Here is a 27,030-nt window from a genome sequence, read left to right as displayed (position 1 = left end):
GGCAACCTGACCTTGTCAAACTGAAACAATTTGCAGTGGCAAAAACTATAGCTTTAGCAACTCAAAATGTTGAGCTAGACTGTTGACTAGAAGTAATATATTTCTGAGCCAATATTTTCCTAGAATTACAGACTTAAGAAGTAGAAACATTGGAGGCTTTGGTACACAGTTATGTTTCTATAAGGATAGGGGCTTTATATTAACCCAGAGATGCCAGTACAATCTAGGTGGCCCCAGTGTACCATTGACTTATGGTTTGCAGTTTCTATATTTGTTCTTTGAATAGCTAGCACACCCCTTACCTGACCTTTTCTGTGACTTCCTGCTGTGGGTATGAAATGATTATTAGCTTTCATTGATCTTTAAATTGATGTTGAGTATCATTAATGGCCTAATGCTGATATCTTAGTTAGGGTTAATATTGCTGCAATGAAACACCATGATCAAAACTGTTTGGGGAGAAAGGTGTTTATTTGAGCTTACACTTCTAGGTTGACAGTCCTTGACTGAGAGAAGTCAAGGCAGGACCTCAAACAGTGCAGGATCCTGGAGGCAGGAGCTGATGCAGAGGCCATGGAAGGTGCTGCTTACTGGCTTGCTTCCCTTGGCTTTCTCAGCCTGCTTTCTTATAGAAACCAGGACCACCAGCCTAGGGATGGCACCACCCACCATAGGTTGGGCCCTCCCCCACTGATCACTAATTAATAAAATGCCTCATGGCTTGATCTTATAGAGACATTTTTTCAATTGAGGCTTTCTCTTCTCTGATGACTCAAGCTTGTGTCAAGTTGACATAAAACCAGGCAGAGCAGTTGTATTTTTGTGTACCCTATCAAACCAGAACACTCTGAAAAAAATCTACCAAATTGCTTGTCCACCCTTCCACTCTCTCTGTGTATTCAGAGACTATTTTTGAGTTATACTATATTCTTGAGAGAATTGAGGTTTGGAAATCTGTTTGAAAAATACCAGTTTGGGAGAGAAACTAAGCTCTTATCCTTTAGAACAGCCTTTGGCGCTGTGGCTCAGTTGTCACATGCTTCTCCAGGTGAAGACCCTTGGACAATAGGAGCTTGAGGTTCTTTGTTATGTTATCAGTGGACACTTCTTAGAGCATATTATGAAATGGGCTAAGTTCTGTGTTCCACAGCCAAAAATACTCATGGACCGGACTGGCTTTTGTAACAGCTTCAGCCTCTAGACAACTATAGAAGTGTTCATTGTTCTGTGTTTATTTATAGATAATCTTAAGTTAGATTTAGTTTGTGTCATTTCTTCTGCATGGACCCATTCTTCTCACATCTTCTGGTACTTCATGATTAATGTTATGTGGAAAAGACAAGATTATTAATTTTTCAGTTTTTATTTGGGTCCATATTTAATTCCTTAGAATTGATAAACTAAGCAAAAGCTGTTTATTAGTTTTTCATAAAGGGCTCCCTGAGATTTTTCCCCCTCTTTAAAGAATTTGATTACAATAATGATCATTGTTCTCTAAATGTTTACTATAAATATAGTTTCACAGGAACATAGAAAAAAGGAATACCTGTTTTGATAAAAAATATTTTCAAAGAACATACATATGAAGCAAAATCTGCATAATGAGTTTAAAATGTGGCTGAGGCAGATAAAAATGAGAATAGGAGTCTCCGAATATTAAAAAACTTATGATAAATGGGGCCAGCAAGAAGCCTCAGTTGGTAAAAGCAAACACAGTGACCTGAGTTCCATCCATGGAACCAATAGTATGGAAAGCACCATGAGAAAGTTGAGCTTTGGCACCTGCATGCTCATGCATGGGCACGAATGCATACTTGCACACACACACACACACACACACACACTCTCTCTTTCTCTCTCTCTCTCTCTCTCTCCCTCTCTCTTTTATAAATAAATACATAAATTGAAATATGATAAACAGAATGTTGTCTTGGTTCTATAAGAAGACTGAGGGGCTGGAGAGATAGCTCAGTGATTAAGAGCACTGACTGCTCTTACAGAGAATACAACTGTCTGTAATGCCAGTTCCAGGGATTTTGATGCTTTTTTTTTTTTCTGGCCTCTGCATGCATGTGGTGCACAGACACACATGCAGGCAAAGCAACCACATACATAAAATAAAATAAAATAAAATATAACTTACTAGAAGATTGAGTGTGTGACAGGAACAGAGATGTGAATGAAGACAGAATGAAGAATCTGAAGTATATTTCCATTCATACTTTTGATTGTTTATTGACACAGGTATAATAACTCCTTAAGACTATCTTTGTCAAATGAGAACATCTGACTTGTAGATCCCCTGAGACCAGACTGCTAAGTGAACATTCCTTTTGGCTTCTGGAGAGAAAGTTGAGACCTGATTTCTACTCATGACATGTTCCACTGTCCCCCCACATACATTAAAAGAGGTGCTGAGACGTTCAGAATGACAAATGTCCATTACAAGCAGTGTGGGTTTTCTTCTTTGTATATCATGCTCTGAACACCACACTATTAAGAGAAAATTTGTAGTAAAGAATTTTGAAGCATTAAAGATTAAAATTTCCAAAATAATAACAAGGCAGATTTCAAACTGTCTTGATTATTCTCATTAAATTTTAGAATCTTTAAACATCACTATTAATATCAGTGTTTATTGTCTGTGGTCCCAGGCTCAAGTGGTGCTCTGAGGGCTACGGCTTGAGGATGCCTTGGGGAGATTCTGTGTATTTGTACTAGTCTGATAATCCAGGCTCCTTTGTACATGAAAAGAACCGATTGCATGAATTTTGAAAAAAAAAAAATCCAACACATTATGGATTCCAGCTGTTCCAGCTGTAAAACCTTTGTTTCTTCTTCTTTCCTTTCACCAAATGCTAAGGGTCATCTGTACTTATTTCTTTCCTAATGATTGTACTTTTGGACCATGTCAATCAAATATGGAGTCATTGGCCATTTCACTTAAAAGGGATTTTTCCATAGGCTCCCAGATGGACTTTTGTTTCACATGGCTTCTAGGAAGAGATGTGCATGGAATGGACAATCAAAGTAAAATATACGTTAGTGTAAGCGTGGTCCAAGATTGCAACCAATTACATGTAGAACAATTTCATAAAAGGAACAGCTTGTTTCAGTTCTCCAGTGCTGGACTTAACCCTACTCTGTCCCTCCCCTCTCCTCCCCTCTCCTCTCCTTCCCTTCCCTTTCCTCCCCTCCCCTCTCCTTCCCTTCCCTTTCCTCCCCTCCCCTCTACTTCTCCTCTTCTCCTTTTTTTCCTTCTTCTCCCCCTATTCTTCCCCCTCTTACTCCTTTCACTTTAGGACCCCAAGTGCTAGGATTACAGGTACAATAATTCACATTAAATGTAATGATACAAAAACCAAGAGTAAGGGGGCAAGCATTAATCATAAATCAAGAGCAGGTATATTAATAACAGACATAGTAGATATCACACAAGTGATTGAATATGAATATGGATTAGAAATACTATCGGGAGCTAGTGAAAAGTCTCAGTGGGTAAAAGGTTGGTCATGTAAACACGAGGACCTGTGTTCAGATTCCCAGCACCCTTGGCAAAAGCTAGGTGTGATATGTCTATAATCTTATCACTGGGAAGGCAGAGACAGGAGGAATCCCGGGGCTTCTTGGCCAGTCTGGCAGTATAGATGGGATGTAGGCTTAATGAGATACCTTGACTCAAAAACAAAAACAAAAAACAAAACAAAACAAAAAAAAATAATTAAGGTGGAGAGTGATAGAGGAAGATACTTGATGTTGACCTCTGACCTCCACATGTATGCATACATACCTGCATGCATATCCATATTTACAGACATACAAGACTATCTTACAGTGATAAAGATATTATATGACAAACATAGGTTTAATAAAAAGAATTGTCAAATGTTTTCAGAGTGGTTATATGTTGTACCTATTCACCACCAAATTCAAACCACTGTGGATAAAAGCCACTATAGATATACCCAGGGATGTGTCTCCTCGGTGATTCCAGATCCAGTGAAATTGATGATGAGGAATAACCATCACATTAAGCACTATGTCCTTCTATAGCCTTTCATATGCTGGTTGCTTTTTCTCATTTGGCTTCATGGTATCATAAGGTCATCAATATCTTGAGTTGATGTCATAGTAAATAGGTCAGGTGTTGTAGGTACAAGCTAGTGTCTGTCGTGGTAAGATGTCTTAGGGAGAGCATGTTAGATTTCCTGGTGTTTGTACACCTGTCTCTAAACTCTTGGGATTGCATCCTCTGCAGGTTGTTTCATTGATGGTCCTGCCTTGAGAGACATACAAGGCCAGCTGTAGCGAGTTCCTTGAGAGTTTCCACTCTTCTGTGACGTCTCAAAATCAACACCTTTCACCACCTAATATTTCCAAGAGTTGTAATTATTGCCCAAATAGATCATCTGTGTTAGTTCTTCTAGGCTGCAGGTTTCCTGCTCAGGCTGCAGGTTTTTGGTTCCTCAAATAATGAAAGGGCCTTTGCTATCATCCAGGGCTCTACATTTACAGATGAAGTACCTGGTCTAGTTACTTCTGTCTCCCTATGCTTTCTTTCTATAAGCACCAGCACCATCAAGGATGGGGTCAAGGATTTCTTCAGACAGGTTAACCAAGCATAAACTAACCAAATTCAACTTTTGTAATTAATGCATAACTCAAGCATAGTCATATACACTCATTCTCACCCATAGCTCCTCTGCTTGTGGCTTGGCCTACTCACTAACCTTTATTTGTGCTTTCCAAATCAATGTTCATGGTGCTTTTATGGTTATTAGTGGACTCGTACAGAGCGGCAAATGACATTCAGTCCCCTAACACGCACAATCACAATTGAGTTCTGCCTTTGTGTCAGTGTTCATGTGGAAAATCAACGTCTTTTTGTGGTCTATTTAGTGTCATTGTTATACTTTTGGTTGATGATTTTGCTATTTAAAATGGCTCCTATTCTACTTCCCTTTTTGCTTTGATAAAAACACTCCGACCAAGAACCAACTTGAGTAGAAAAGATTTCATTTTATCTGGCACCTTACAAGTTACCATCACCTAGGGAAGTCAGGGTAGGGAAGTCAGGTAGGAGGGATACTGGCTCTTTCGAAGGCTTATGCTTAACTAGGTTTCTTAAAGCTGAGAACCACTCCTCCACAATGGCCTGGGTCTTTCCAGTTCAACTAGCTATTAAGAAAATGTCCCACAGCCATGTTCTCAGAGCCATCTGAGCCAGATAATCCTCCCAACAGGGATTTCTTTCTCTGGTGACTCCAGGATGTGTTACTTGGATAGCTAAAACAAACTAGGACAGCCCCCAAGGTCTAAAGTGTTACCTGATGCTCATCTGTGTAATAAGGCTGTTATACGCCTAATAAAGAAAATATGTATGCTGGATATGAATCCTTCAACTACGATTGACAGCATATTCATTCATGAGTCGAATCGACATACATGAAATGTTTTCATAAGATTTTGTTTGAAGATTAAGAAAATGTTCACCAGGGCACATTCCATCTAAGCATCTCTTATGCCTATTGGAAAGCATGTTCTTTCTGTTTTGGGATGCAGAGAAACAGTGCTAGTCATAGGTCTTAATACATCATAGGTGTCTTGAAGAGCACCAATATGACAGGAAATGATAAAGAGTAAATTTGCTGCTCTTCAGGTGTTAAGGTATCTGAGACCAGAGCAACATAGTTCATTATTCATTACAGAGCAAAAAGTGGGAATATCAGCAAATAGGGCCAGTTCTGACACTTCCGCAGTCCTTTTGGGTATGATGGAGTCAGATGACATGGTACCCACAGTGGGTTACATCACAACTGAGGAAGCCAGGGCCAAATACGTGGAATCATGAAAACAGAGAACAAACACTGCAGTAAGAACAAAAGCCTAGGGCAACCAAGCTTGGTAGTTACACCGTGGCTTGATCTACCACCAGGTCAGTAGTTGAACCAGTTTTGGAGGGTAGCTGGTGGGTGGATTTTCCAACTGGAGGTCTTCATAAGTGTTATGTGTTTTTTTTGAATGACTAAAGAAACAGAGCAGTTGGCTCTTAACAGGCGAGTTACTTGTCAGAGTTCATTTGGTGGCTTGGAATAGAAACATCTTTCTGTTATAATGTATAGTTTCAATTATGAAGTTTTAACTATAGCTTCTCACTAGGGACCTTGAGAAGTGAAAGAAATATGCTATGTAGGAGGGTAGGACATTGACAGATGAAATGCAAATGATGCTGGAAAAGGAGATAGGCATTTTGAGAAGCAGCTGATGTGCCTTAGAACTATTCACAAGCCAGCTAGAAAGTCCCACAGAGAGCTGTGCTGTGATTGGCTGTGAAGTTGCAGCTGCAACTGTGGAACAAGCTGCCATCCTGGCTTTAAATAATCCTTTGAAATGTGTGGTTCTCTATGGACTGATAGGTTAAAAATTATCTTCTCCTTCTTTAGTACTTGGTGAGTTTGCCCTTTCAGAATCCACCGAAAACAGTTTTTAAAATAACCAAGGTTCAAAAGTCTAGAAGTGACTATCTAGGGACTTTTACCTGTGGAGTCAGGAATGTATAGTGTTGTTTGCTTAATAACCCAGGGGCTGTTGGAACTGATTCAATTGAGAGATTAAATTGGATCATATATCAGGGCTGAAGATTAAATAGAATTATCTATTGATAGAACTATATGTAATTAAGAGATTGTGACTTGGGGGCTGGAGAGATGGCTCAGGGGTTAAGAGTACTGGCCGTTCTTCCAGAGGTCCTGAGTTCAATTCCCAGCAACCACATGGTGGTTCACAACCATCTGTAATAAGATCTGGTGCCTTCTTCTATCCTGTAAGCATGCATACAGGCAGAACACTGTATACATAATAAACAAACCTTAAAAAAAAAAAAGATTGCAACTTGCCCTTGGAATCAAAATGAAACCCTCAAGACATGGAGGACAACCATAGCAGAGGATTCAATAGGAAGCAACATCCATCTGGTTCTGCCCTGTGCCAGCCCCGCCCTCACTCTTCTGTTCCTTTTCTCCCTCATGTTGCCATTTCCTAATGCCAGGGTCTAGCTTTAGATGCCTTCAGTGATTGCTCAGCCTTAGCAGATGCACCATGGAGGCTAAAGTTCTTATTGTCTACTTGAATGTACATCACAACCCACCGTGACTGCCTGTGGCAGCACTTGGGAGGCAGAGGCAGGTGGATATTTGTGAGTTTGAGTCCAGCTTGGTCTGCAGAGTTAGTTCTAGGTCAGCTAAGTCTACCAAAGAAACCCTATCTTGAAAACAACAAAAAGCACGCACGCGCACGCACGCGCGCGCACATACACACACGCGCGCACACACACACGCGCACACACACACACACACGCACACATACACACACACACACACACACACAGAGAGAGAGAGAGAGAGAGAGAGAGAGAGAGAGAGAGAGAGAGAGAGAGAGAGAGAGAAGCTGAGTTCTACCTCAAAGAATTTAGGAAGCTGAGATAGTGGTAATGAGTTTGTGTTTCCAAGTGACACGGCTGATGCTGTTCCTGGAATCATTTTTGGAAAACCACTCATCTATGACCTTGTGTTTTGCACTCAGTTGTGTATGTCTTGAAAGAAGAGACCTTTCTTCCTATATCGCTGTTGAAATTGTCCTGTGACTATGTCTTGTCTGCTATAAAAGAGGTACTGACTCATGAAATGTAAGTTCCATTCACAATTACCCCCACTTCTTTATTTGAATTATATATTATTTGAAGAAGATGACTTTAGCATCTGCTCTCTTAGGAATTACTCAATAAAAATACTCAATAAATTTAGGTGGACTGAAGGTCTTGATTTCAATGAAACTCTTTTCCTTGTACCTACAGATTTGTTTTGCCCTGTTATGGCTACTTTTAGTTTTCCTAAGAGCATAGTTCCTTTTTGGGGGATGGATATTGTGGAAAGAATGCATGACTCATTTAACATAGGTCCCAGTAGGCTATCAAAACAGTCTTTTAATTATGGGCTCTATCAAATGCTGCAAAATCCAGTGATAAATTGTGGGCTTTTCTGTTACCTCTTCAGTCTCCTGGTACCGCCTTCTCTGAGGTTTGGTTGACCCACTGGACATATGACATTTGTTTGTCTAAAAGAAAGACCTTGATCTAGCAGCAGCATGCCTGAGGCTGCCTGATACTGGGATTTTTATCCTCTGATCCTCTGTTAACATGGTTTGTACACACATGTACCTTGGGAGGAGAATTGGGGAAGAAATAAGCTCTTCTCTGTCTCTTGCTGTTGCCAGCAGGAGTTGAGTCGCTGCTGTCTTAGAGCTTCAATTGCTGTGAAGAGACACCATGGCAACTATTTATTTTTTATATATTTTTTGTTTTTTAGAGACAGGGTTTCTTTGTGTAGCCTTGGCTGTCCTAGAATTAACTCTTTAGTCCAGTTTGGCCTAAAACTCATAGAGATCTGCCTGTTTCTGTCTCCCAAGTGCTGGGATTAAAGGCATGTACCTCTATTGCCTGGCTTCACAGCAACTCTTGTAAAGGAAAACATTTAATTGAGGTGGCTTGATTACAGTTTCAGAGGTTTAGTCCATTGTCGTCATGGTGGGGAGTATGGCATCATGCACCCAGACATGATGCTGGAGAAGGAGCTGCTACATGTTGATATGCAGTCAACAGGAAGTAGATTGTCTCATTGGGAATAGCTTGAGCACAGGAGACCTTAAAGCCTGCCCCTACAGTGACACACTTCCTCCAAGACCACTCCTATTCCAACAAGGCCACATCTCCTAATAATGCCATTCCCCTTTGTTGCTGGAGTTTCTGTCCAACTTTGTCCCACAGCCACCTAGCCCCAAATGAACACACAGATTCTATGTATATTAGTTATGAAATTGTTGGCTGATGGCTTAGGCTTCTTATTTGGCTAGCTCTCTCTTAATTATTAACTCATTTCTATTAATCTAAGTATTTCCATGTGATCTTATCTTACCGGAGAAGGGTCTGGACCTGTTACTCCTTCCTCCGCTGCAGGGCGTCTCTCTCTGGTGGGCTCTCTCTGCCTATTTTTCCCAGAATTCTCCTCATCTCCTAGACCCCCCCATCTTCCTGCCTCTATTGGCCAAACAGTGTTTTATTCATCAACCAATAAGAGAAACATATATACAGAAGGGCATCCCCTATCATCCTTTGGGGCCCATTTTCTTTTAAACCACCACAACTGCTGTGAGTGGTTGTTCAGGTTGGTCCAGACAAGTTAAACAAACCTGAGAGAAATCCCACAAAAGGTCAAATGATCTGAGAAATAACAAAAATTAATAATAAAAATAAAAAAAAACATGAGCCAGTGTTTTAAAAGATTTTTCACTTGCAGTGTTTGTGTGTGTGTATTGGGTGTCTACCACATTGTTTGAAACAGGATCTTTCATCGAACTTGGGGCTTAATGATTTAGCTTCACTGGCTGGCCAAGATCTCTCAAGTCTTTTCATCTCTGCGTCTCCAGTGTTAGGGTAATGCGTGCATGCTGCAGAGGCTGCCTTTTAAGTGGGTGTAGTACTCAACCTCAGGATCTCATGCTTGCACAGCAAGCACTCTATCTACCAAGACATCTCACAAGATTCATCATTTGTAGCTTTTTTGGTGTTATGGATAAGTCCATATATGTGACTCCTGAGAAACAGTGGATTCTTAGCCTTTGGAATTATCAGTGAAGCCACCTTTCCTTGCTTATATGGATCCCATGAACATGGTGAAAAGAATGTCAGTTTAAGGTTGTATAGCTTGGAGTTCAACTCTTGATTTGCTTTTATATTGAGGGCTGGTCTATCTAGCCATCCTGATTAAACACAAGGAGATCTGTTGGAGAAAGGTGACAGTTACCGATCTTGTTCAGGTTTAACACCTGGAGAAAGAGAAAGAACTGTGTCAAACTATGGTGCTGAAAGAAAGGTTTGGCCAGTGTTCTGGAGAAACATCAAATTAAAGGTGTGTAGCAGAGACTATGTGTTATGGCCTGGACCAGCTCCACAGGAGGCTTTACTGAGGGTGCTAATCATACTTAGCCATTGTTTCAGTGAAGATGTGGGTGTGTTATCTCAAAGAGGTGATGGGTCCTGAGGGCTGAAATTGGAGATGTCAGTCATATCCTTTCAGCAAGAGGTGTAAGTGGTTTGTTTCCTTGGCCACCACAGCCTCTAGTGGCACATTCTGTTTTCGCTGGTCCCTGGAGATGGTCTGATGGGAATACCCACTGTGAAGATGCTATGCTTTTCCTTAGCACAGTACATCTGTGAGTGACTTCTGAATGTATTCTGGGGAAAGTGATCAAGACATCAATAACAACACATCATAGTAGCCAGGCCTTGACTCTTGCTTAAAATTCTGAATTTGGTTTCTAAACTTTTCCTTGAGTTTTTAATTATCTTCACTTTCCTATTCAAGCTACATAACATTTGTTGTCATTTGAAACCAAAGAACTCCAGTTCATTGACAGATTTAAGAGCCTAATCTTTTTTTGTTCTGCTTGTTAAATATGGGAAGTTCTGAGGGTTAAGAAAGACAGAATATAAAAATATTTGAAATAAAGATTTTGCCCAATATTTTCCCCTTCAAAAGCAATTTCAACTATGTACATCTGAGATTTCAGCTCAAATACAATTACTTGCATAAGGGGTTTAAATGATTCTTTTTGCATATGAATCCTAGTCACCGTCCGTTGTTGAATGTTATAGGGATAACACAACTTTGTCTTCATTTTCTTAGGGTTCCATCTGAACCTGAGAATTAAACTGATACAGGACAGATGACCAGGAGAGAAGCATGCACAGTAGTTTGATATGAGTTCTACTTGCTATGGAGCCCCCATAAAGAAATATAGACCCAAAGAAACAGTTAAGAGACCTGTGGGGAATGGCCAGTCAGTAAGGAACTTGCTGTACAAGTGTGAGGACCTCAGTTTGGATATTGGGCATGACTGAACACACCTGTAACCCCAGCAATGGGGATGGGGTGGGGGATGATGAAAGAATGATCCCTGGGACTCACTAGCCTACTAGTGTAGCCTCATTGAAGATATCTGGGTTAAGTTAAGAAGCCCCCTCCCACACCTCAAAAAGCAAAGTAGAAGAGAGTAGAGAAAGATGCCCAATATAACCTTTGGATTCTACATGCACACCTGCACACACATGTACTCACCCTCCCACATATATACACACACACAACAAAGAAACTTAAAAACATTTAAAAAGCATCAGTTACTTATCTACCTACCTAGACAATGAGTAGTGAGTTATGAAGAGGCTGTTTTATTACATGGGGAGGCTTCCAAGACAAGAATGATTTTAGTATGATCTGGACAGAATTCTTTCAGCCTCTATTGAAGACCTTGAAGATGAGGGTCCTGCTTCTCCTTCTAGCATGGAGAGAGTCCTCCACATGGGAATTCCATCTCGTGCTGTTGAGTAACAGAAAAGATGCCAGCACAATCTTACTGGTTTTAAAGCATCTTTTTTTCACACTAGTACATGTATTAGACATGTTACTTAATGTTAACTGTATATGAAGTGAAATTCCACCAAGGGCTCTCGAGATGTGGTCCCTGATCTCAGAAGGAAGCAACTACTTTCTTAAAGGTCTTAACCAACTGTTGTTCAGAATAAAATTGAAAATACTTAGCCATTTAAGACCACTTGGCCTCAGACTGTTACTCCTTTCTAGTCCTTTTCCCCATGATCGTCTATCATATTTTCAGAGTCTCATTAGGACTGAATACATTTTGCTTTCTGCTATCTGAGAGCATCTTGGGACACTCCCTAATATGACTTGGATTTTAAATGAACCCCGGTGGCCATGTGATAAAGGGTTGGTCCTCAGCTTTAGGTGCTTTGGGAGGGATAGAGCTTTCAAGATCCAGAGGGGTAGTGAGACTCCTGCCTCTTCCTCTTCTGCGTCCCACCTACCATGTTCTTCTGTTAGATGCTCTGACTATGGCACATTGGCTCCGTAGTCTCAAAGCAATGTGTGCCAGTCTGAATGTAATTGGCTCCCATAATCTCATAAGGGGTGGCACTATTAGGAGGTGTAACTTTGTTGGAGTGGGTTTGGCTTTGTTGGAGGACGTGAGTCACTGTTGGGGTGGGCTTTGAGGTTTCCTATCCTCAAGATACTGCTCAGTGTCTCAGACCATTTCCTGTTGCCTGAAAGATGTAGGACTATCAGCTACTACTCCAACATCACATCTGCCTGCATACTGCCATGATCCCCATCATGGACTGAACCTCTGGAACTATAAGCAAGTTACCACAATTAAATGTTTTCTTATAAGAGTTACCGTGGTTATGGTATCTCTTCATAGCAACAGAGTCTAACTAAGACAGAAATTGGTAACAGGGACTAGAGTATTGCTGTGATAGAGACCATGCTTTTTTTTTTTTTTTTTTAAATTTTATTTATTTTTTTATTTTATATAACCAAGTCCATTTAAATGAAAACAAACATTTATAGACAATATTTGGGAATTTGGGCATTGTTCTTTCCAAACTACTTCCTGCTGGTAAGGGGCGCTGTCATGGGGGATTCTAAGAAGATGCAGAAATCCTGGCTGTAGTCTGTAAGGCTGCTTTGTCCAGCTGTTTTGAATGTAGGATCACCTGGTACTCTGTTTTAGGTGGTCTGGCTTGATCAAACCACATTAGTCTGGAAGGAATCCACATCTTTTCATTTTCTGTGGAAACAAAACTAGAAATCCTTTTCCCCAGTAACTTGTCCTTGAACTTAAATTTTGGAGTCAAAGCATTTTTTTAAATTTAATTTATTATTTTTCATGTCAATCCCAGTTCCCTCTCTCCCCCTCCCTCCCTCCTTCCTTTTACCCTCTCTGCCCTCTCACATGCACTCTAACCACCCTCCCCTCCCATCCCCCCACCCCAATTCCATATGTAGGGGAATGCCATCTGACAGGTCATGTGAAGTAGGGACTAGGGCTTCTCTTCTGTCTCTAGATTAAGGCAGTTATCCCTCCATGGGGGATGTGTTCGCAAAGTCATTTTGTGCACCAGGGATACATCTTGGCTCCACTGTCTGAGGTCTCTTAGACTGCTCAGGCCTTCTGGCTGAGACCCATATTCAGGGGGGCCTGAGTCAGTCCCATGCTGGCTTCCCAGCTATCAGTCTAGTGGCCGTTAGCTCCTCCTTGCTCAGGTAAGCTGTCTCTATGTGTTTCTGCCGCATGGTCTTGTCCTCTCCATCTGCATCTGAGTTCTACTTCTACTCAGTGTTTATGTATGGGTGTTTGCTCCTGTTTCCTACAGGCATTAGTTGAGGGCATGCTTTTGTTTGGAATAATATGGACTTTGGGAGTTTGGGTTAGAAAAGCAGTGGAATGCTTTAAGTACTGGTTAAGGGGCCACACTAGTAATAACATGATTTCAGGTCTGACCATTTGGCATTGGATAACCATTTAAGGGCTCACCTCTGGGGAAGACTAATTCTCCCTCTCTCAGCAGTCATGAGTCATTAGTTGTTTGTCTAGGAGTGGTGCCTCTGGAGACTCCCCTCTTCCCTGTTAGCACTTTTATTGCTTTTGTCATTGTCGGGATATGTTTAGGTAGCAATATTGTTGCAGTATAGTGCATGTGACTTTCCTGTCATCATTAGGATGCATACTCCTAATACCCAGTTCTCTGGTTCTTACACTCTTTCTGCCCCCTCTTCTGAGTTGTTCCTTGAACCTTAGGTGCAGGAATTATTTATCAGTTGGGGTTGGCTATTCCATGATCAGAGTGTTTTTTTTTTTCTACATTTTGACTGGTTGTGGTTTTCTGTGATGGTCTTTCTCTGCTGCAAAGAGAAACGTCTTTGATGAGGCATGAGAGCTGCACTTATTTGTGGGTATAAGGATAAGTTTCAGGAGTCCAGCTAGGAATTGTGCTTGTCTATTTCAAGGGAGTTAGTAGATTCTGTTCAAAGTGGCATGATAGCACTAGCCCTAGTCAGTTGCTTGGGTTTCTAGTGTCAGACATGATTTCTTTCCCGTTGAGCTAGACTTAAGTCAAGCTATACAACTGGTGATTACCAGCAAGATATGAGTGCCACTGTTGTGCATTTAGGAGAATCTGGCAGGGATGGTCATTATAGTCATTCAGAGCTACCACAGCTGGGTAGAATAACTTCCTCTTCCTTCCCTTGGATGTGTGAATATCACCTTCTGTATTCTTTTTTATTAAAAAAAAAAGTAAAATAAAAGAGAGCAACATAAAGCTAGTGGGATATTTGTGACATAAAATAGCTGGTTTTTGTGGGAGTGATGGCACTTCTCAGTGACTTTTCACAGTGCTCATCAGATATTTCTGGTCTAATTTTACTTACTGTGGTTCATTTTGAAACTGGTTGCTCACAAATGTAGGTAGGTGCTGCCAAACAGCAATGGCATGCCTGAAGTGTGATGGTAATAATGGATAATTTGCCTCTGGAAGAAATTCTAGTAAGGAGATCAACCATAAGTTGATCATCTGGTTGTAGCTCTCTGCATTTTATTGGAAAATTGGCAGGTAGCATGTTGGCTAAAAATGGTGCTATGGGGATACAAAAATATTATTTTCCCAAAAATCTTGTAATATTTTTCAAGTCCTTGTGCAAACTAAGGCAAATATTTTTTTTGTTGTTGTTCAAAGGATTGTGCTTAGCCTTTGTTGGAACTTATTGTTTGTTATTGAGGTTCAGGAAGCCTCTTTAACCATTATTTATTCTTGCTAGGTGGTGGTAGCACATACCCTAATCCCAGCACTTGGGAATGGTGCAAAGGCAGGTGGTTCTCTGAGTTTGAGGCCAGCCTTGTCTATAGAGCCGAATTCCACCACAGCCAGGGCTACACAGAGAAACCCTGTCTCAACAAACAACAAACAAACAAACAAACAAACAAACCCCAAGCCCCAGTTATTTATTCTCTCTTATCTGCACCTCCAACGTCTATTCTGTGATATAGAAACTGTGTCATTCAGCTTTTCACTACTATGAACAAATATCTAATGCTGGATAATTTTATAAAGAAAAGAATTTCTGGGACTGGAGTGATGCTCAGTGGTAAAGAACACTGGTTGCTTTTCCAGAGGACCCAGGTTCAATTTCCACCATCCTCCAAAGAATTTTATCCTGGCTTGTAATTCTGGGGGTTCAAAGTCCAATATCAAGTAAATGCCACTGCTTAACCTGTGCTGGAAGGTTCCTGGGGTCACAGAACATCACAGTGCAAGAGATAAGGAGCCTTTGCATATGTGTTTTTCTATAACTCTCTGGTCTTTCTCCTTGTCTTATAAATAGGCACTAGGATTCAGTCACTGGATTGTCGCCCCAGTGGCCTACTGTAATCACTTCATAAAGGTCCCACCTTTAAACACCACACTTGCATTAATGCTCCCTGCTTTTGATACTGTTAACCTATGACTTAGGGATTTACATTTCTGCACGAACTCAGTGGGACAAATCATATTCCATCACAACAGGTGTAGACTGTGTTGTAATGATGTGGTGTCTTCGAGATCATAAATGGATTTCATTCTCACATGGCTAGTGACCATTCTCACATGGCTAGTGACCATTCTCACATGGCTAGTGACCATTCTCACATGGTTAGTGACCATTCTCACATGGTTAGTGACCATTCTCACATGGCTAGTGACCATTCTCACATGGCTAGTGACCGTTCTCACACGGCTAGTGACTGAGGAATAAATGAATCCCCAAGACAATTTCATGCTGACTTCCTAAGACCCTGTGATTTGGGATTTTGCTAGCTCTAGTGTTCTGTACTGTCCTTCTCCCCGATGCACTTTTGTTACTTTACTTTTTCCTTGGGAGAAATCGATATTAGAGCTTTATTGCAGTCAGAAAGGCTTTGGCTTACAAAGCATCTGTGTTTGTTTGGTGAGTGGATGGGGGTGGTAATTCCATTTGCAGGCTGCTGGAAAGCCCAAACCTTGAGGGCTCTGTGAATTTATCTTGTCACCTCTATTTCTCTTTGACTAATGGATATTTTTCTCATTCTTGAAGACTCCTTTAGATTGCTACTTTGTGTGGTCCATGATAGAAACTTTTAGGTGGCAGAAGAGTGATGACATATGCACAGGGAGCTAGAAACACAAAGAAGGGTGGTCTCAGATACCCTAGCACCGAACACAGCTTTCCAAGGCTGTCGGGCTGTGTCTGAAAAGAGGTCTCCTCACCCTGTGCTTCATGTGCAGTGTGAGCTTACTGGGCACCACTGAGGCTTCCTGTCCCCTGCCCTTCCTCACAACACAGTAGGTCTGGTGAAGCCCCTATCACTGGCCTTTCTTGTCCTTGGGAACCTCTGCTGTTAAGGCACAGCCTCATTGTCTGTGTTCTCTTCTCCTTCCCTAGTCTATTGCAGAACCCTGGAATGCTATAGTACTGCTCTCTGCCTCTGGGCTGGAGAAACTGTGTGTTCTACCTGTGCTGCAATTGCTTATGAATAAGGCATGAAGGAGAAGAGCAAGGGTTACCCATTTGTTACTAGAACAAAACTGTTGTAGCTTACGTAATGGCACACCTCATATCTTGCAAGTAAATACTGTAATGTGCCACATACCTATTTGAAACACTAATTGTAAAACTGAATGCATCTCTTGAAACTACCACAGTAATGGGAATTGTAAGGGGGGGGGCAGAGGAGGCCAGATGCACTTGGCTTTGTTTTGTAGACACTGTGAGCATCTCTGCGCTCTATTTGTGTCTTGGTGATATTCCTTTCTCACTGCTGGGCCTGGTCTATTATTAACACAGTACATGTGGACCACACTGGCAATTTGTGTCTTAGGAAGTTTCAGTTTACAAAAATAGTTCAGGCTTGGGTTTTCACAGTCACTTCCTCTGTAATTAAAATGGCATATTTCTTAACTTAGAAAGGGATGAGATGGTAGTAGAGGGAATAAAACCCCTTAAAAGAGGCTGAGTCATATTCTTGAACCATTGCCATATATATAATGAAAGGCTTGGTATTATTTGAAAGCCATTTTGAATAGTGGATATAACTAGTGGTGCAAATTGGATAAATTAGGCTTCAAATACTTTTCTTCTTGAGAACATTTTGACTTTTTAAAATAAAAAATTCTATTTTCCTGGCTGATCCAAAAGAAGTGGAGTGAAGGAATCATCCTGATGGGGGTTTCTGTTTGTCAGGAAGTTTGTTTAGGAATAAACTTCTCCTTCTCTACAGGGACAAGGAAAGCTTTTAGCTTTATTTTCAGCCTCGGGTTCTACAGATGTAATACAGTTGAGTGCTTATACTTGAGACACACTTCACTGTAGATCAGAAATGGGCTGATGAATTTTCTCTTTGGGTTGAGACAATGTAGGTCTCATCCCAGGACAGCTACAGAGGAACAGCATGGAAGCAAGCAGGTATTAGTGCTGGTTAAGTTACTGTTCTTTTGAGACTAGTTAAGACAGGATCAATGTCTTACACTCCAAGGAGAGGAATGGTGACAACCTCTTCTGTGAGGGACTCAGAGCCATCTGAGAAATTTTGAGGTTGAATGGAGGAGGGGAATCTAAGAGAAAACCTGCTGTTTTCTATAGTGGAGAAAAGTCTCTCTGCAGACATAAATCTCTACATCATCTTAAAGTCATTATAGTGAAAGTGTGCTTTGCTGAGTTAGTTCTTCAGCTGACTGTCTCAATACTGCTAGTTATGTCCCCAGGGATCATTAATGTGACTGAAAGCCTGGTTCTAGTCATGACTAGAAGAGAACACAATTTCATTGTAATCAGTTAGCAGATATTGGGGGTCTACTGCATGCAAGCTTTCAGTAAAAAGGGATGATCACAATTCTTCCCTTAAGCATCAATGCTTAGTTACCCTATAATCTTAGATAGTGATATCATGAGTCCTTCCACAGTGGAGCCAGGAGATGCTTTCCCTTTCCACCTTCTGACATGCTCCTTCTCTTCTTGGGAATGTGACTGTGAGCTGAGCTTGGTAACTTAATTCTAACAAACAGAATGCTGCCAGAGCGATGTCCCGGTCAAGGCAGCAGAGAAATGGAACCAAGCTCTTTGGGGGATAATGGCCACGGTCTGAGTATCTAATCAAACTGCATTCTAGCCGAACAGATAAATATTTGAATACAGTTGCCTTTGGTACAACCATGTAAGATGGATCCAGCTGCTTCACTGTAACTCAGTAGAAGAACTTAAATCTGGTGTCTACCTGGCAATACATTGGCCACTCTGGCCTGGGAATCACGTAGGCAATTTTCACTTTTCTGTTCTCCGATTCCAAATCCTAAGTCTTACTTCCAGCCTTGTATAGGATTATGTACTGGGGCCCCTCCTTCCTCTCTGTCCCTATTTCAGGGACCTCCACAGATTTCAGTCAGTCTTCCTCAATCACCCATACTTTTCTCTTAGCTGCCAAGAAGCACAGGATAGAAGCATCTGGGAACCCACTGGCTGTGCCATCCTGGGAATCAGGTTGTGGTGATATATTTATTGTTAATGATCTAATAAAGGTCCTGGAGATCAAAATGCAGAGTTAGCCACAGTGCCAAGGCAGCAGTGATCACACCTTCAATCCCACTAGCCATACTAGTTAGCCAGAGAGGCCAGGAGGTGGCAGTACACACCTTTAATCCCAGGACTTGGATGACAGAGGCAGATGGATCTCTGTTAGTTCAAGGCCACACTGAGCTACGTGAAATTGGTCCAGTCTAAAAAGAAACAGTACACACTAAGGTAATGCTAGCACTTGGGATCACAGGCCTTTAATCCCAGGACCAGTGAGGTGGAGACAGGAGGGATATGGCTGGGTGGAGAGAAAAACGTAAGTCAGGAGGAGACAGAAATTCAGAGGGTTGCAGTCTGAGACTTGGTGGAGAGCAGTGCATTCTGAGGATTCTTGGACAGCATATTGCCTCTGAGGATTGCTCTCTGAGGATTCGTGGAGATGGGGTCACCCACTTCAGCCTGAGGTAGAGGTAATAGCTAGTGGCTGGCTGCTTTGCTTTTCTCATCTTCAGCTACTTCTTTAGCTCACAATATATCACCACAATTCCAGTAGGCGATCTCCACTGTTCTTCTTGTTCTCCATTTCCAGTTTACCAGAATCATCTCCAGCCTTGTAGCAGCCCATCTGCATGGGTCTGTCTTCCTCTCTGCCGCCACTCCTTGGGAACTCCACATATTTTCATGGCAGACCCAGATTTTCTCTCATATGGACCCTCTCAGTCTCTGCCTTTCTAGCACATCCCTATTTCTGTGTGTGTCAGGTGTCAATACCTAGAAACAAGTTCTACTTAGAAACCTGGTGGCCATATCTTGCAAGTATTCAGAACCATTCCCTACCAGGCAACTCTCCTAAAATTGAGTTCAGGCAACAGAAACCAAGGATTAGAACAATCATCCAACAAAGACAAGACCAGATATAAACATCCAGTATTACAATCTTCTCAAACCATGATGCATAGATATCAGAGTAAAAACTCTGTCAATAACAGCCAGGGCAATATAGATCCATCTGAATGAAGCAACCCTACTATTGTAGGCTCTAAGAAAGGCAATGTATCTGGAGCACAAGTCAAACATTTCAAAACAGCTATTATGAATACATTCAAGGACCTTGAAGAAGCTATGAATAAATCTATTAATGGAATCTATGAAAAACACAAACAGTGGGATGAAATGATGAAAACAATTCAAGAAACAAAAGTAGAACTAGGATCACTAAAGAAAACCTAAACTGCTATAGAACTAAAAATAATAAACTTAGAAGTAAAACAAATGTTCAGAGTTAAGCCTTGCCAACAGAATACAAGAGATAGAATATAGACTCTCAGGCATTGAAGACATGATAAAAGTGTATACCTCAGCCCCCTATCCCCCCAAAAAGTTAAATATAAAAATATCCAAGCACAAAACATCTAGGAAATCTGGAACACTATAAAAATACCAAACATAAGAATAAGGAATAGAGAAACCTAAGTCAATGGCATAGAAAATATTTTCAAGAAAATCATAGAAGAAAATTTCCCTAACCCAAAGAAGGAGGTACAAAAAGCATATAGAACACCAAAATAGACTGGACCAGAAAAGAAAGTCCCCTTGGCACAAATTAATCAAAACACTGTGTTAAAAGCTGAAGGGGGAAAAGACCAAGTAGCATATAAAGGCAGACATAGTCTACTAACACTTGGATTTTTAATTGAGACTCTAAAAGCCAGAAAAGCCTGGACAGAAGTTCTATAAACTCAAGAGACCACAGATTCCAATCCAGACTATTAAACCTAGCAACACTTTCAATAATAGGTAGAGAAAGAAAAATGCTCCACAATAAAACCAAATTTAAGCAGTATCTATGTGCAAATCTGGTTTTACAGAGGCGCTAGAAGGAAAGCTTCAACCTGAAGAGGTTAGCCACATTCAAGAGAACATAAGCAATGAATAATCTCAGACCAGCCAATCAAAAGGGGGGGAAAGCCACATGCCACCACAAGAAAATAACAAGAATCACAAGCACTGATTATTGATATCTTTCAATATCAATGGTCTCAATTCCCCCAGTAAAAAGGCACAGATTAACATGTCCACCCTTCTGCTGTACCCAAGAAGAACACCTTAACATCAAGGGTAGACCTCACTCCTTGGATAAAGGATGGAAAAAATATTCCATGGAAATAAACCTATAAGAAAGCTGATGTAGCCATTTTAATATCTGAAAAAACAGACTTCAAGCCAAAACCAATCAGAAAAGACAGGGAAGGAGACTACATACTCATCCAAGGGAATATCCACCAAGAGCATAGTGTAGTTCAAAACATCTGTGCAACAAACAGGAGGTCACCTAAATTCAAAAATGAAACACTGCTAAAGTTAAAACCACATGCTTACCCTTATATTGTGATAGTGGATGACTTAAGTACCTTACTCTTGCCAATAGACAATTCACTCAGACTAAAACCAAATAGACAAATGCTGGGGCTAACTGACCATAGAAAGCAAATGGACCTAACATATTTACAGGGCATTTCACCCAGACACAATACACCTCCTTCTCAGAAGTTTGTGAAACTTTCTCCAAAATTAACTATACACCGGGACACAGAGCAAGTCTCAACAGATAGATACAAGTCAAATCAACTTAAATGGAGAGGACTGAAAACAACTTCACCCAAACCAGGAACGAGACAAGCTTGTTCACTCTCTCCATATAAACATTCTTCTATACTCATAGATCAGTGCCTTGCTCTGCCATCACCAGACAAGCTTCCTTCTGCAGCAGATGGGAACAAATACAGAGACCCATGGCCAGACAATGTGCAGAGAGAGAGAGAGAGAGAGAGAGAGAGAGAGAGAGAGAGAGAGAGAGAGAGAGAGAGAGAGAGAGGAGACCTTGGGACACTCAGCCCTAAATGAGATAGATGTCTCCATCAAATCCCTCCCCTCTGAGTTCAGAGAACCCCACTGAAGCGGGAGTGGAAAGAATGTAAAGCCAGAGGGGTGAAGGGTACCAAAGAAGGAAGGCATTCCAAACACAGTAGCTCCCAGAGATTGTGGCAGGTATGCACAGGGCTGGCAAAAGTCTAAGCCAGATATGGTTCCGTCTCTGAAAGAGGAAGTGGGCATAAGCCCCCATCCCTAACTCGGAGGCTTTCTCCAATTGATAATGGCTTGCCAATTTTTTTTTCCTGTGGAGTCTCACTGGGGATACTAACAAGTCTTAAGGGCAGGCCCCAACAGTAGATGATGAACATAAAATGAACTCAATGGCATCCTTGGAGGTTCTTTGTCTCATAATGTCTTGTCAGGGCATTTTTATGTTTTTTTCCCTTACAGTTAAAAAATATTATGACTTTCCCGTTTGTGTTTTTATGGGGTTCCTGTTTGTGAACATCTGTGTGCTTCCTGTGCTTTTCCTTTGGCTCTTTTTTTTTCTTGTTTGTTTTTATTTTATCTTATTATTTTTAGATGCCTTTTTTCTTTAAATTTGAAACAAGGTTGTTTTACATGTCAATCCTAGTTCCCTAACCCTCTCATCCTCCCCTGTCACCCCCACCAAACCCCAACTCATCCCCAGGGAGGGTGAGGCCTTCCATGGGGAGTGTTGAAAGTCTGTCATACTATTTGGAGCAGGGCCTGGGCCCTCCCCCATGTGTCTAGTCTGAGAGAGTATCCCTCTCCCGCTCCCAAAGTCCATTCCTATTACTCCTCCCTCTTTGTAACTGGATTCCAGGAGTTTGTAGATGCCTTTTTTTTTTCTAATGACACAGAAAAAAAAGGTATGTGGATTTGGGTGTATTGGGAGGGGAGGAAGATCTATTGGGAACTGGGGGAGTAAAAGCCATAATTAGAATATATTGTATGAAAAAAAATCAATTTTCAACAAAATATCTACAGAAAAAAAAATAGGAAGGAACGACAAGAGGAACTTAACTCAGCCAGGCAGTGGGGGTACATGGCTTTAATCCCAGCACTCTGAAAGCAGAGGCAGGCGATCCCTGTGAGTTCGAGGCCAGTCTGGTCTACAAAGTGAGTTTCAGGACAGCCAGAGCTGTTACACGGAGAAACCCTGTTTTGAAACAAACAAACAAACAAACAAACAAACACTTCCCCCCTCAAAAGAAAGACCTTGACTTTAGTTCTTTTCACCTCAGTTTTTTAAGAAAGCAGAGTCTGGCCAAAGACAATATCATTCTGTAGTACAACTTCCTGCTGCAGAGGTGAAGGGCACAGGAAGTTATGCCAGGAATGACAAAGCTGTATGAAGTACCAAGTATTCTCACTATTTGATTTCAATAGAAACATCTTCCCCAGGGGTGAAATAAATGATTTCTTGGGGCCAGCCGTTAGAGAAGATGGTGAAGAATCCATGCGTGGTCTCATTTCTCTTGCTCAAAGTTTTGGCTAAGATACAACAATTCATCTATGACTTGTGCGCGGCAAACAGTAGAGGGTGCAGGCAAGCTGTGCCACACACTGGCACTCCAGCTCCTCCTCTCATTGACCGCTTGCTTGTCTATTTTGTGAGTCTGTCTTAGATGCTGGAGACAGGAGAGTTCCTTGTCACATGTCTCTTCCTGCGTTAACAGACCCTTTTCGTATTGTTAAACTAGCATATATTAAATACACATGACAATGTCATGCATGTACATGATGTATTTTTGATCATATTCTCTCCTACTACCCTCTCTTGTTCCTCTCTCATTCCTGCTAATCTCCTCCCTCTTTTCAGGTATTCCTCATTCTTCTTTTATGTCTTCTCTCTCTCTCTCTCTCTCTCTCTCTCTCTCTCTCTCTCTCTCTGTGTGTGTGCGTGTCCGTGTGTCCTAGTAAACCAAATAATGCCGGTCCCACCCCCCAAAAAAAACCAGAATGTAGAGATAAATGATTCCTGATGATATTCTGCTCTAGTCATAGATCAGTGCCTTGCTCAGCCATCATTAGAGAAGCTTCCTGTGCAGCAGATGGGAACAAATACAGAGACCCACAGCCAGACATTATGCAGAGTGAAAGATCTTGGAGCATTCGACACTAAATGGGATGCCTCTCTGAAATCCCTCCTCTCAGGGTTCCAGGAATCCTGTAGAAAAGGAGGTGGAAATTGTTTAAGAGCCAGAAAGGTTGGAGGCCACCAAGAAAACAAGACCCTCTAAATCAATAGGGTCGTCATACACATGAGCTCACAGAGACTGAGGAAGCATGGGAAAGGGCTGTGTGGCTCTGCACAAGATGTGGTCTGAGAAATGAAAGAAGTGAACACAGCCCCCTTCTCTAACCCAGAAGCTCTGTCCAGTTGATAACCACTTGCAAAGGAAAATTTCATGACCTTCCAGGGAGTCTAACTGGGGAACAAGCTGCTCTTAAAGCTAGGCTTCATGCCCAGCAGTGGATGGTCAACAGAAAATAAACTCAACAGCTTGTTTGGGGGTTCTTTGTCTCATAATGTCATGTCAGGGCTCTCTCTCTCTCTCCCTCTCTTTCTCTCATACACACACCAATTTCTTTTCATCTTACCTTTGCATGTATATTATGGCTTCCAATACAGTGTTTTCATGAGGTTCCCTAGTGTGCAAACAAACAGGTCTCTGTTTCTTATGCCTGCCTTGTGCTTTTTCCTTCCGTTTATTTCTTTTGTTCAATTTTAGTGGTTAGTTTTTGTTGTATCTTATCATATCATTTCCTATCATATCATCATTACCCCTTTGAAGCCTGCGTGATTCCTAATGAGAGACAGAAAAGGGGAGGAGTCAGGTGGGTGGAGAGGTGGTGGGGAACAGAGAGGAGTGTGTGTGTGTGTGTGTGTGTGTGTGTGTGTGTGTGTGTGAAACCATAATCGGGCTTCTTAATGTGAGAAGAAAATTAATGTTCAACAAAAGGGAAAATAGACATCTTTTGGGGAAAACAGCATCATTCCTCTTAACTCTAATCTCAGCTACTAATATTGACTTTTGTCCTGGCTAATTTTGTGTTAACTTGACACTAGCTAGAGTCACTCGAGAGGAGGGAGCCTCAACTGAGAAAATGCCTCCATAAGATCAGGCTGTAGGTAAGCCTGTAGGGCATTCTCTTAATTAGTGATTGATGAGAGAGGGTCCAGCCCATTGTGGGTGGTGCCACCTTGGGCTGGTTGTTCTGGGTTCTATAAGAAAGTAGGTTAAGCAAGCCATGAGGAACAAGCCAGTAAGCAGCACCTGCTGCCAGGTTCCTGCCGTGTTTGAGTTCCTGTTCTGACTTCCTTCTTGGATGAACAGTGATATGGAAGTATAAACCAAGTAAATCCTTTCCTTTCCAACTTGAAACAATAGAAACCCTAACTAAAATAAATTTGTGCCAGCACAGTGAGGTACTGCTGTGACAGACCTGGTCATGTTGTTTTTAGGAGGATTGTGAAATGACTTTGGAACTTGGTGCAAGAAAAGTCATTGAGTGTTTGATGCTTGGTGAGCTGGTCTGTGGGATCTTGGAAGATAAGAATGTTGAGGACATTCAGAAGATGGAGGCCTGCCTTGTGAAGTTTCAGAGGGAAGTTTAAGACTCCACAGGGCCATTTGTTATAATGGATTAAGATCCTGTGGTTATGTTTAGCTGGATGTGAAAAATCAGCTGTGATTAACAAGACAGCAGAACTATTAAAGTGAAACATTTGCTGCACTGGAATGCTTGATGCTGGTCAGCTGGAGCTGAGAAATTAACAGTGATTAAGAAGAGCAGTTCACGCCTTTAGTCAGGCACTCAGAAGGCAAGAGGCAGGCAGATCTATGAGTTTGAGGCCAGCCTGGTCTACAAAGCTATACAGAGAAACTCTACCTCAAAAACAAGAAAATTAAAAAAAAGAAAAGAAGAGACCAGCACTGTTGAGGTGAACGCTTCTGGGAAGTGTTTCCTGAGAGCACACAGGAGCTGTGCTCCAGAGGTAGCCAAGGTTATACCTTGTGCTGGCAGCCAAACTTGGTAGTGAAAGGGTCACCCAGGTGGTACTGGTTTTGAAGGCATGAAGGAGTCACTCGGAGCAGCTGAGGCTTGGCACTGTGAGAGGCCAGGAGAGGCCATTGGTCTAGGTGCAGCCTCAGTGGCAGTTGAAGGCCCAGGATGGAAAGGGTCATGCTGAGAAGTCGAGGCTTGACATTATGAAGACAGGTCAGCAGTGAGAGTTCAGCCCAGTTGCAGCAGAAGTCCTTAGTATTTTGGAGATGCCAGTACCATGGGGTGACCACCAAGAATAGAGCAGCAGTGGAATGGAGTGAGCAGATACGCTGTGTGTGCAGCAGATTGCAGAGCCAGAGAAGTGACCCAATCCCATTGGAGGAGCCCATTGGAGATTGTGAGTGAATCCCAGACCCTGGACATTGCATTTTTTATACATTGGAATTTGGATTTGCTTTGTTCAGATTGTAATTTTGCCCTGGTTCTTTCCACTTGAAGTAAGAAAATACTTAACTTATTTTTGATTTTACAGAAGTCCATAGTTGACTTACCTTAAATGGGGAGAGAGACTGGAGTTTTACAGGTAATTTGGATGTTAAAAGAGAAAGGATATTTTTAACAGGATAATTTTTTAAATTATTTTTTTTTCTTATTTTACATCAACCCCAGTTCCCTCTCCCTACTTCCCATGCCCCCATCCCCTCCCATCCCATCCCTCCCCACTCCACAGGGAGGGTGATGCCTTCCAGGAGGGATCAACAAAATCTGTCAAGTCATTTGGAGTAGGGACTAGGCCCTCCCTCCTGCCTCTAGGCTAAGGGAGTATCCTTCAAGTGTATGAATTTGTAAGGCTGTGGTTCATATTACGATGTCTTTGTTAATGTGATCTTGGTAATGTACAAGAAAAAGAAATGATGTGGCTTGACAGTGATGTGTTTGTCAAGTTGACGAGGGTTCAGCTGGTCTTGGCTAATTTTATGTCACCTTGACACAAGCTAGAGTCATCTTTGAGGAGGGAGCCTCAGTTGAGGATGTCTGCATAAGATCAGGCTGTAGGCAAGCCCATGGGGGCATTTTCTTAGTGACTGACAAGAGGAGAGCCCAGCCCATCGTGGGTGATCTTGGTTTCTGTAAGAAAGCAGGCTGAGAAAGCCATGGAGAGCAAGTCAGTAAGCAACACCCTCCATGGCCTCAGCTCCTGCCTCCAGATTCCCGTCCTGTTAGAACTCCTGTCCAGACTTTCTTTGATGATGAACAGTGATACAAACAAATCCTTTCCTCCCCAAAAAGCTTTTTGGTCATGGTGTTTTATCGAAGCAATAGAAACCCTAACTAAGACACAGCTTTTCTTTTCTTTTTTTTTCCTGAGCCTCGTGATTAGAAGACTAGTCACTGCTAGATGTGTACTGAAGGGACCTACTTGGTTGTTACATGGTACTGGTGGATTTGGGTGTTCTGGAGGAGAGTCCATTTATAAAGATGATGGCATGAAGTGTCTTCCTTTGGTAAAAATAGGATCAGAGATTCTGGTATAGGTCAGTGGTGTAGCACTTGCCTAGTAGGTGGGTCCTGGGTTAGGGTCCAATACAATCACTGCAATAACAGTAATGGCAGCAGCAAGAGC

Source organism: Phodopus roborovskii, unplaced genomic scaffold (genome assembly GCF_943737965.1).
Source record: "Phodopus roborovskii unplaced genomic scaffold, PHOROB, whole genome shotgun sequence".
NCBI classification, from domain to species: domain Eukaryota; kingdom Metazoa; phylum Chordata; class Mammalia; order Rodentia; family Cricetidae; genus Phodopus; species Phodopus roborovskii.
This window is presented reverse-complemented; position numbering follows the sequence as displayed.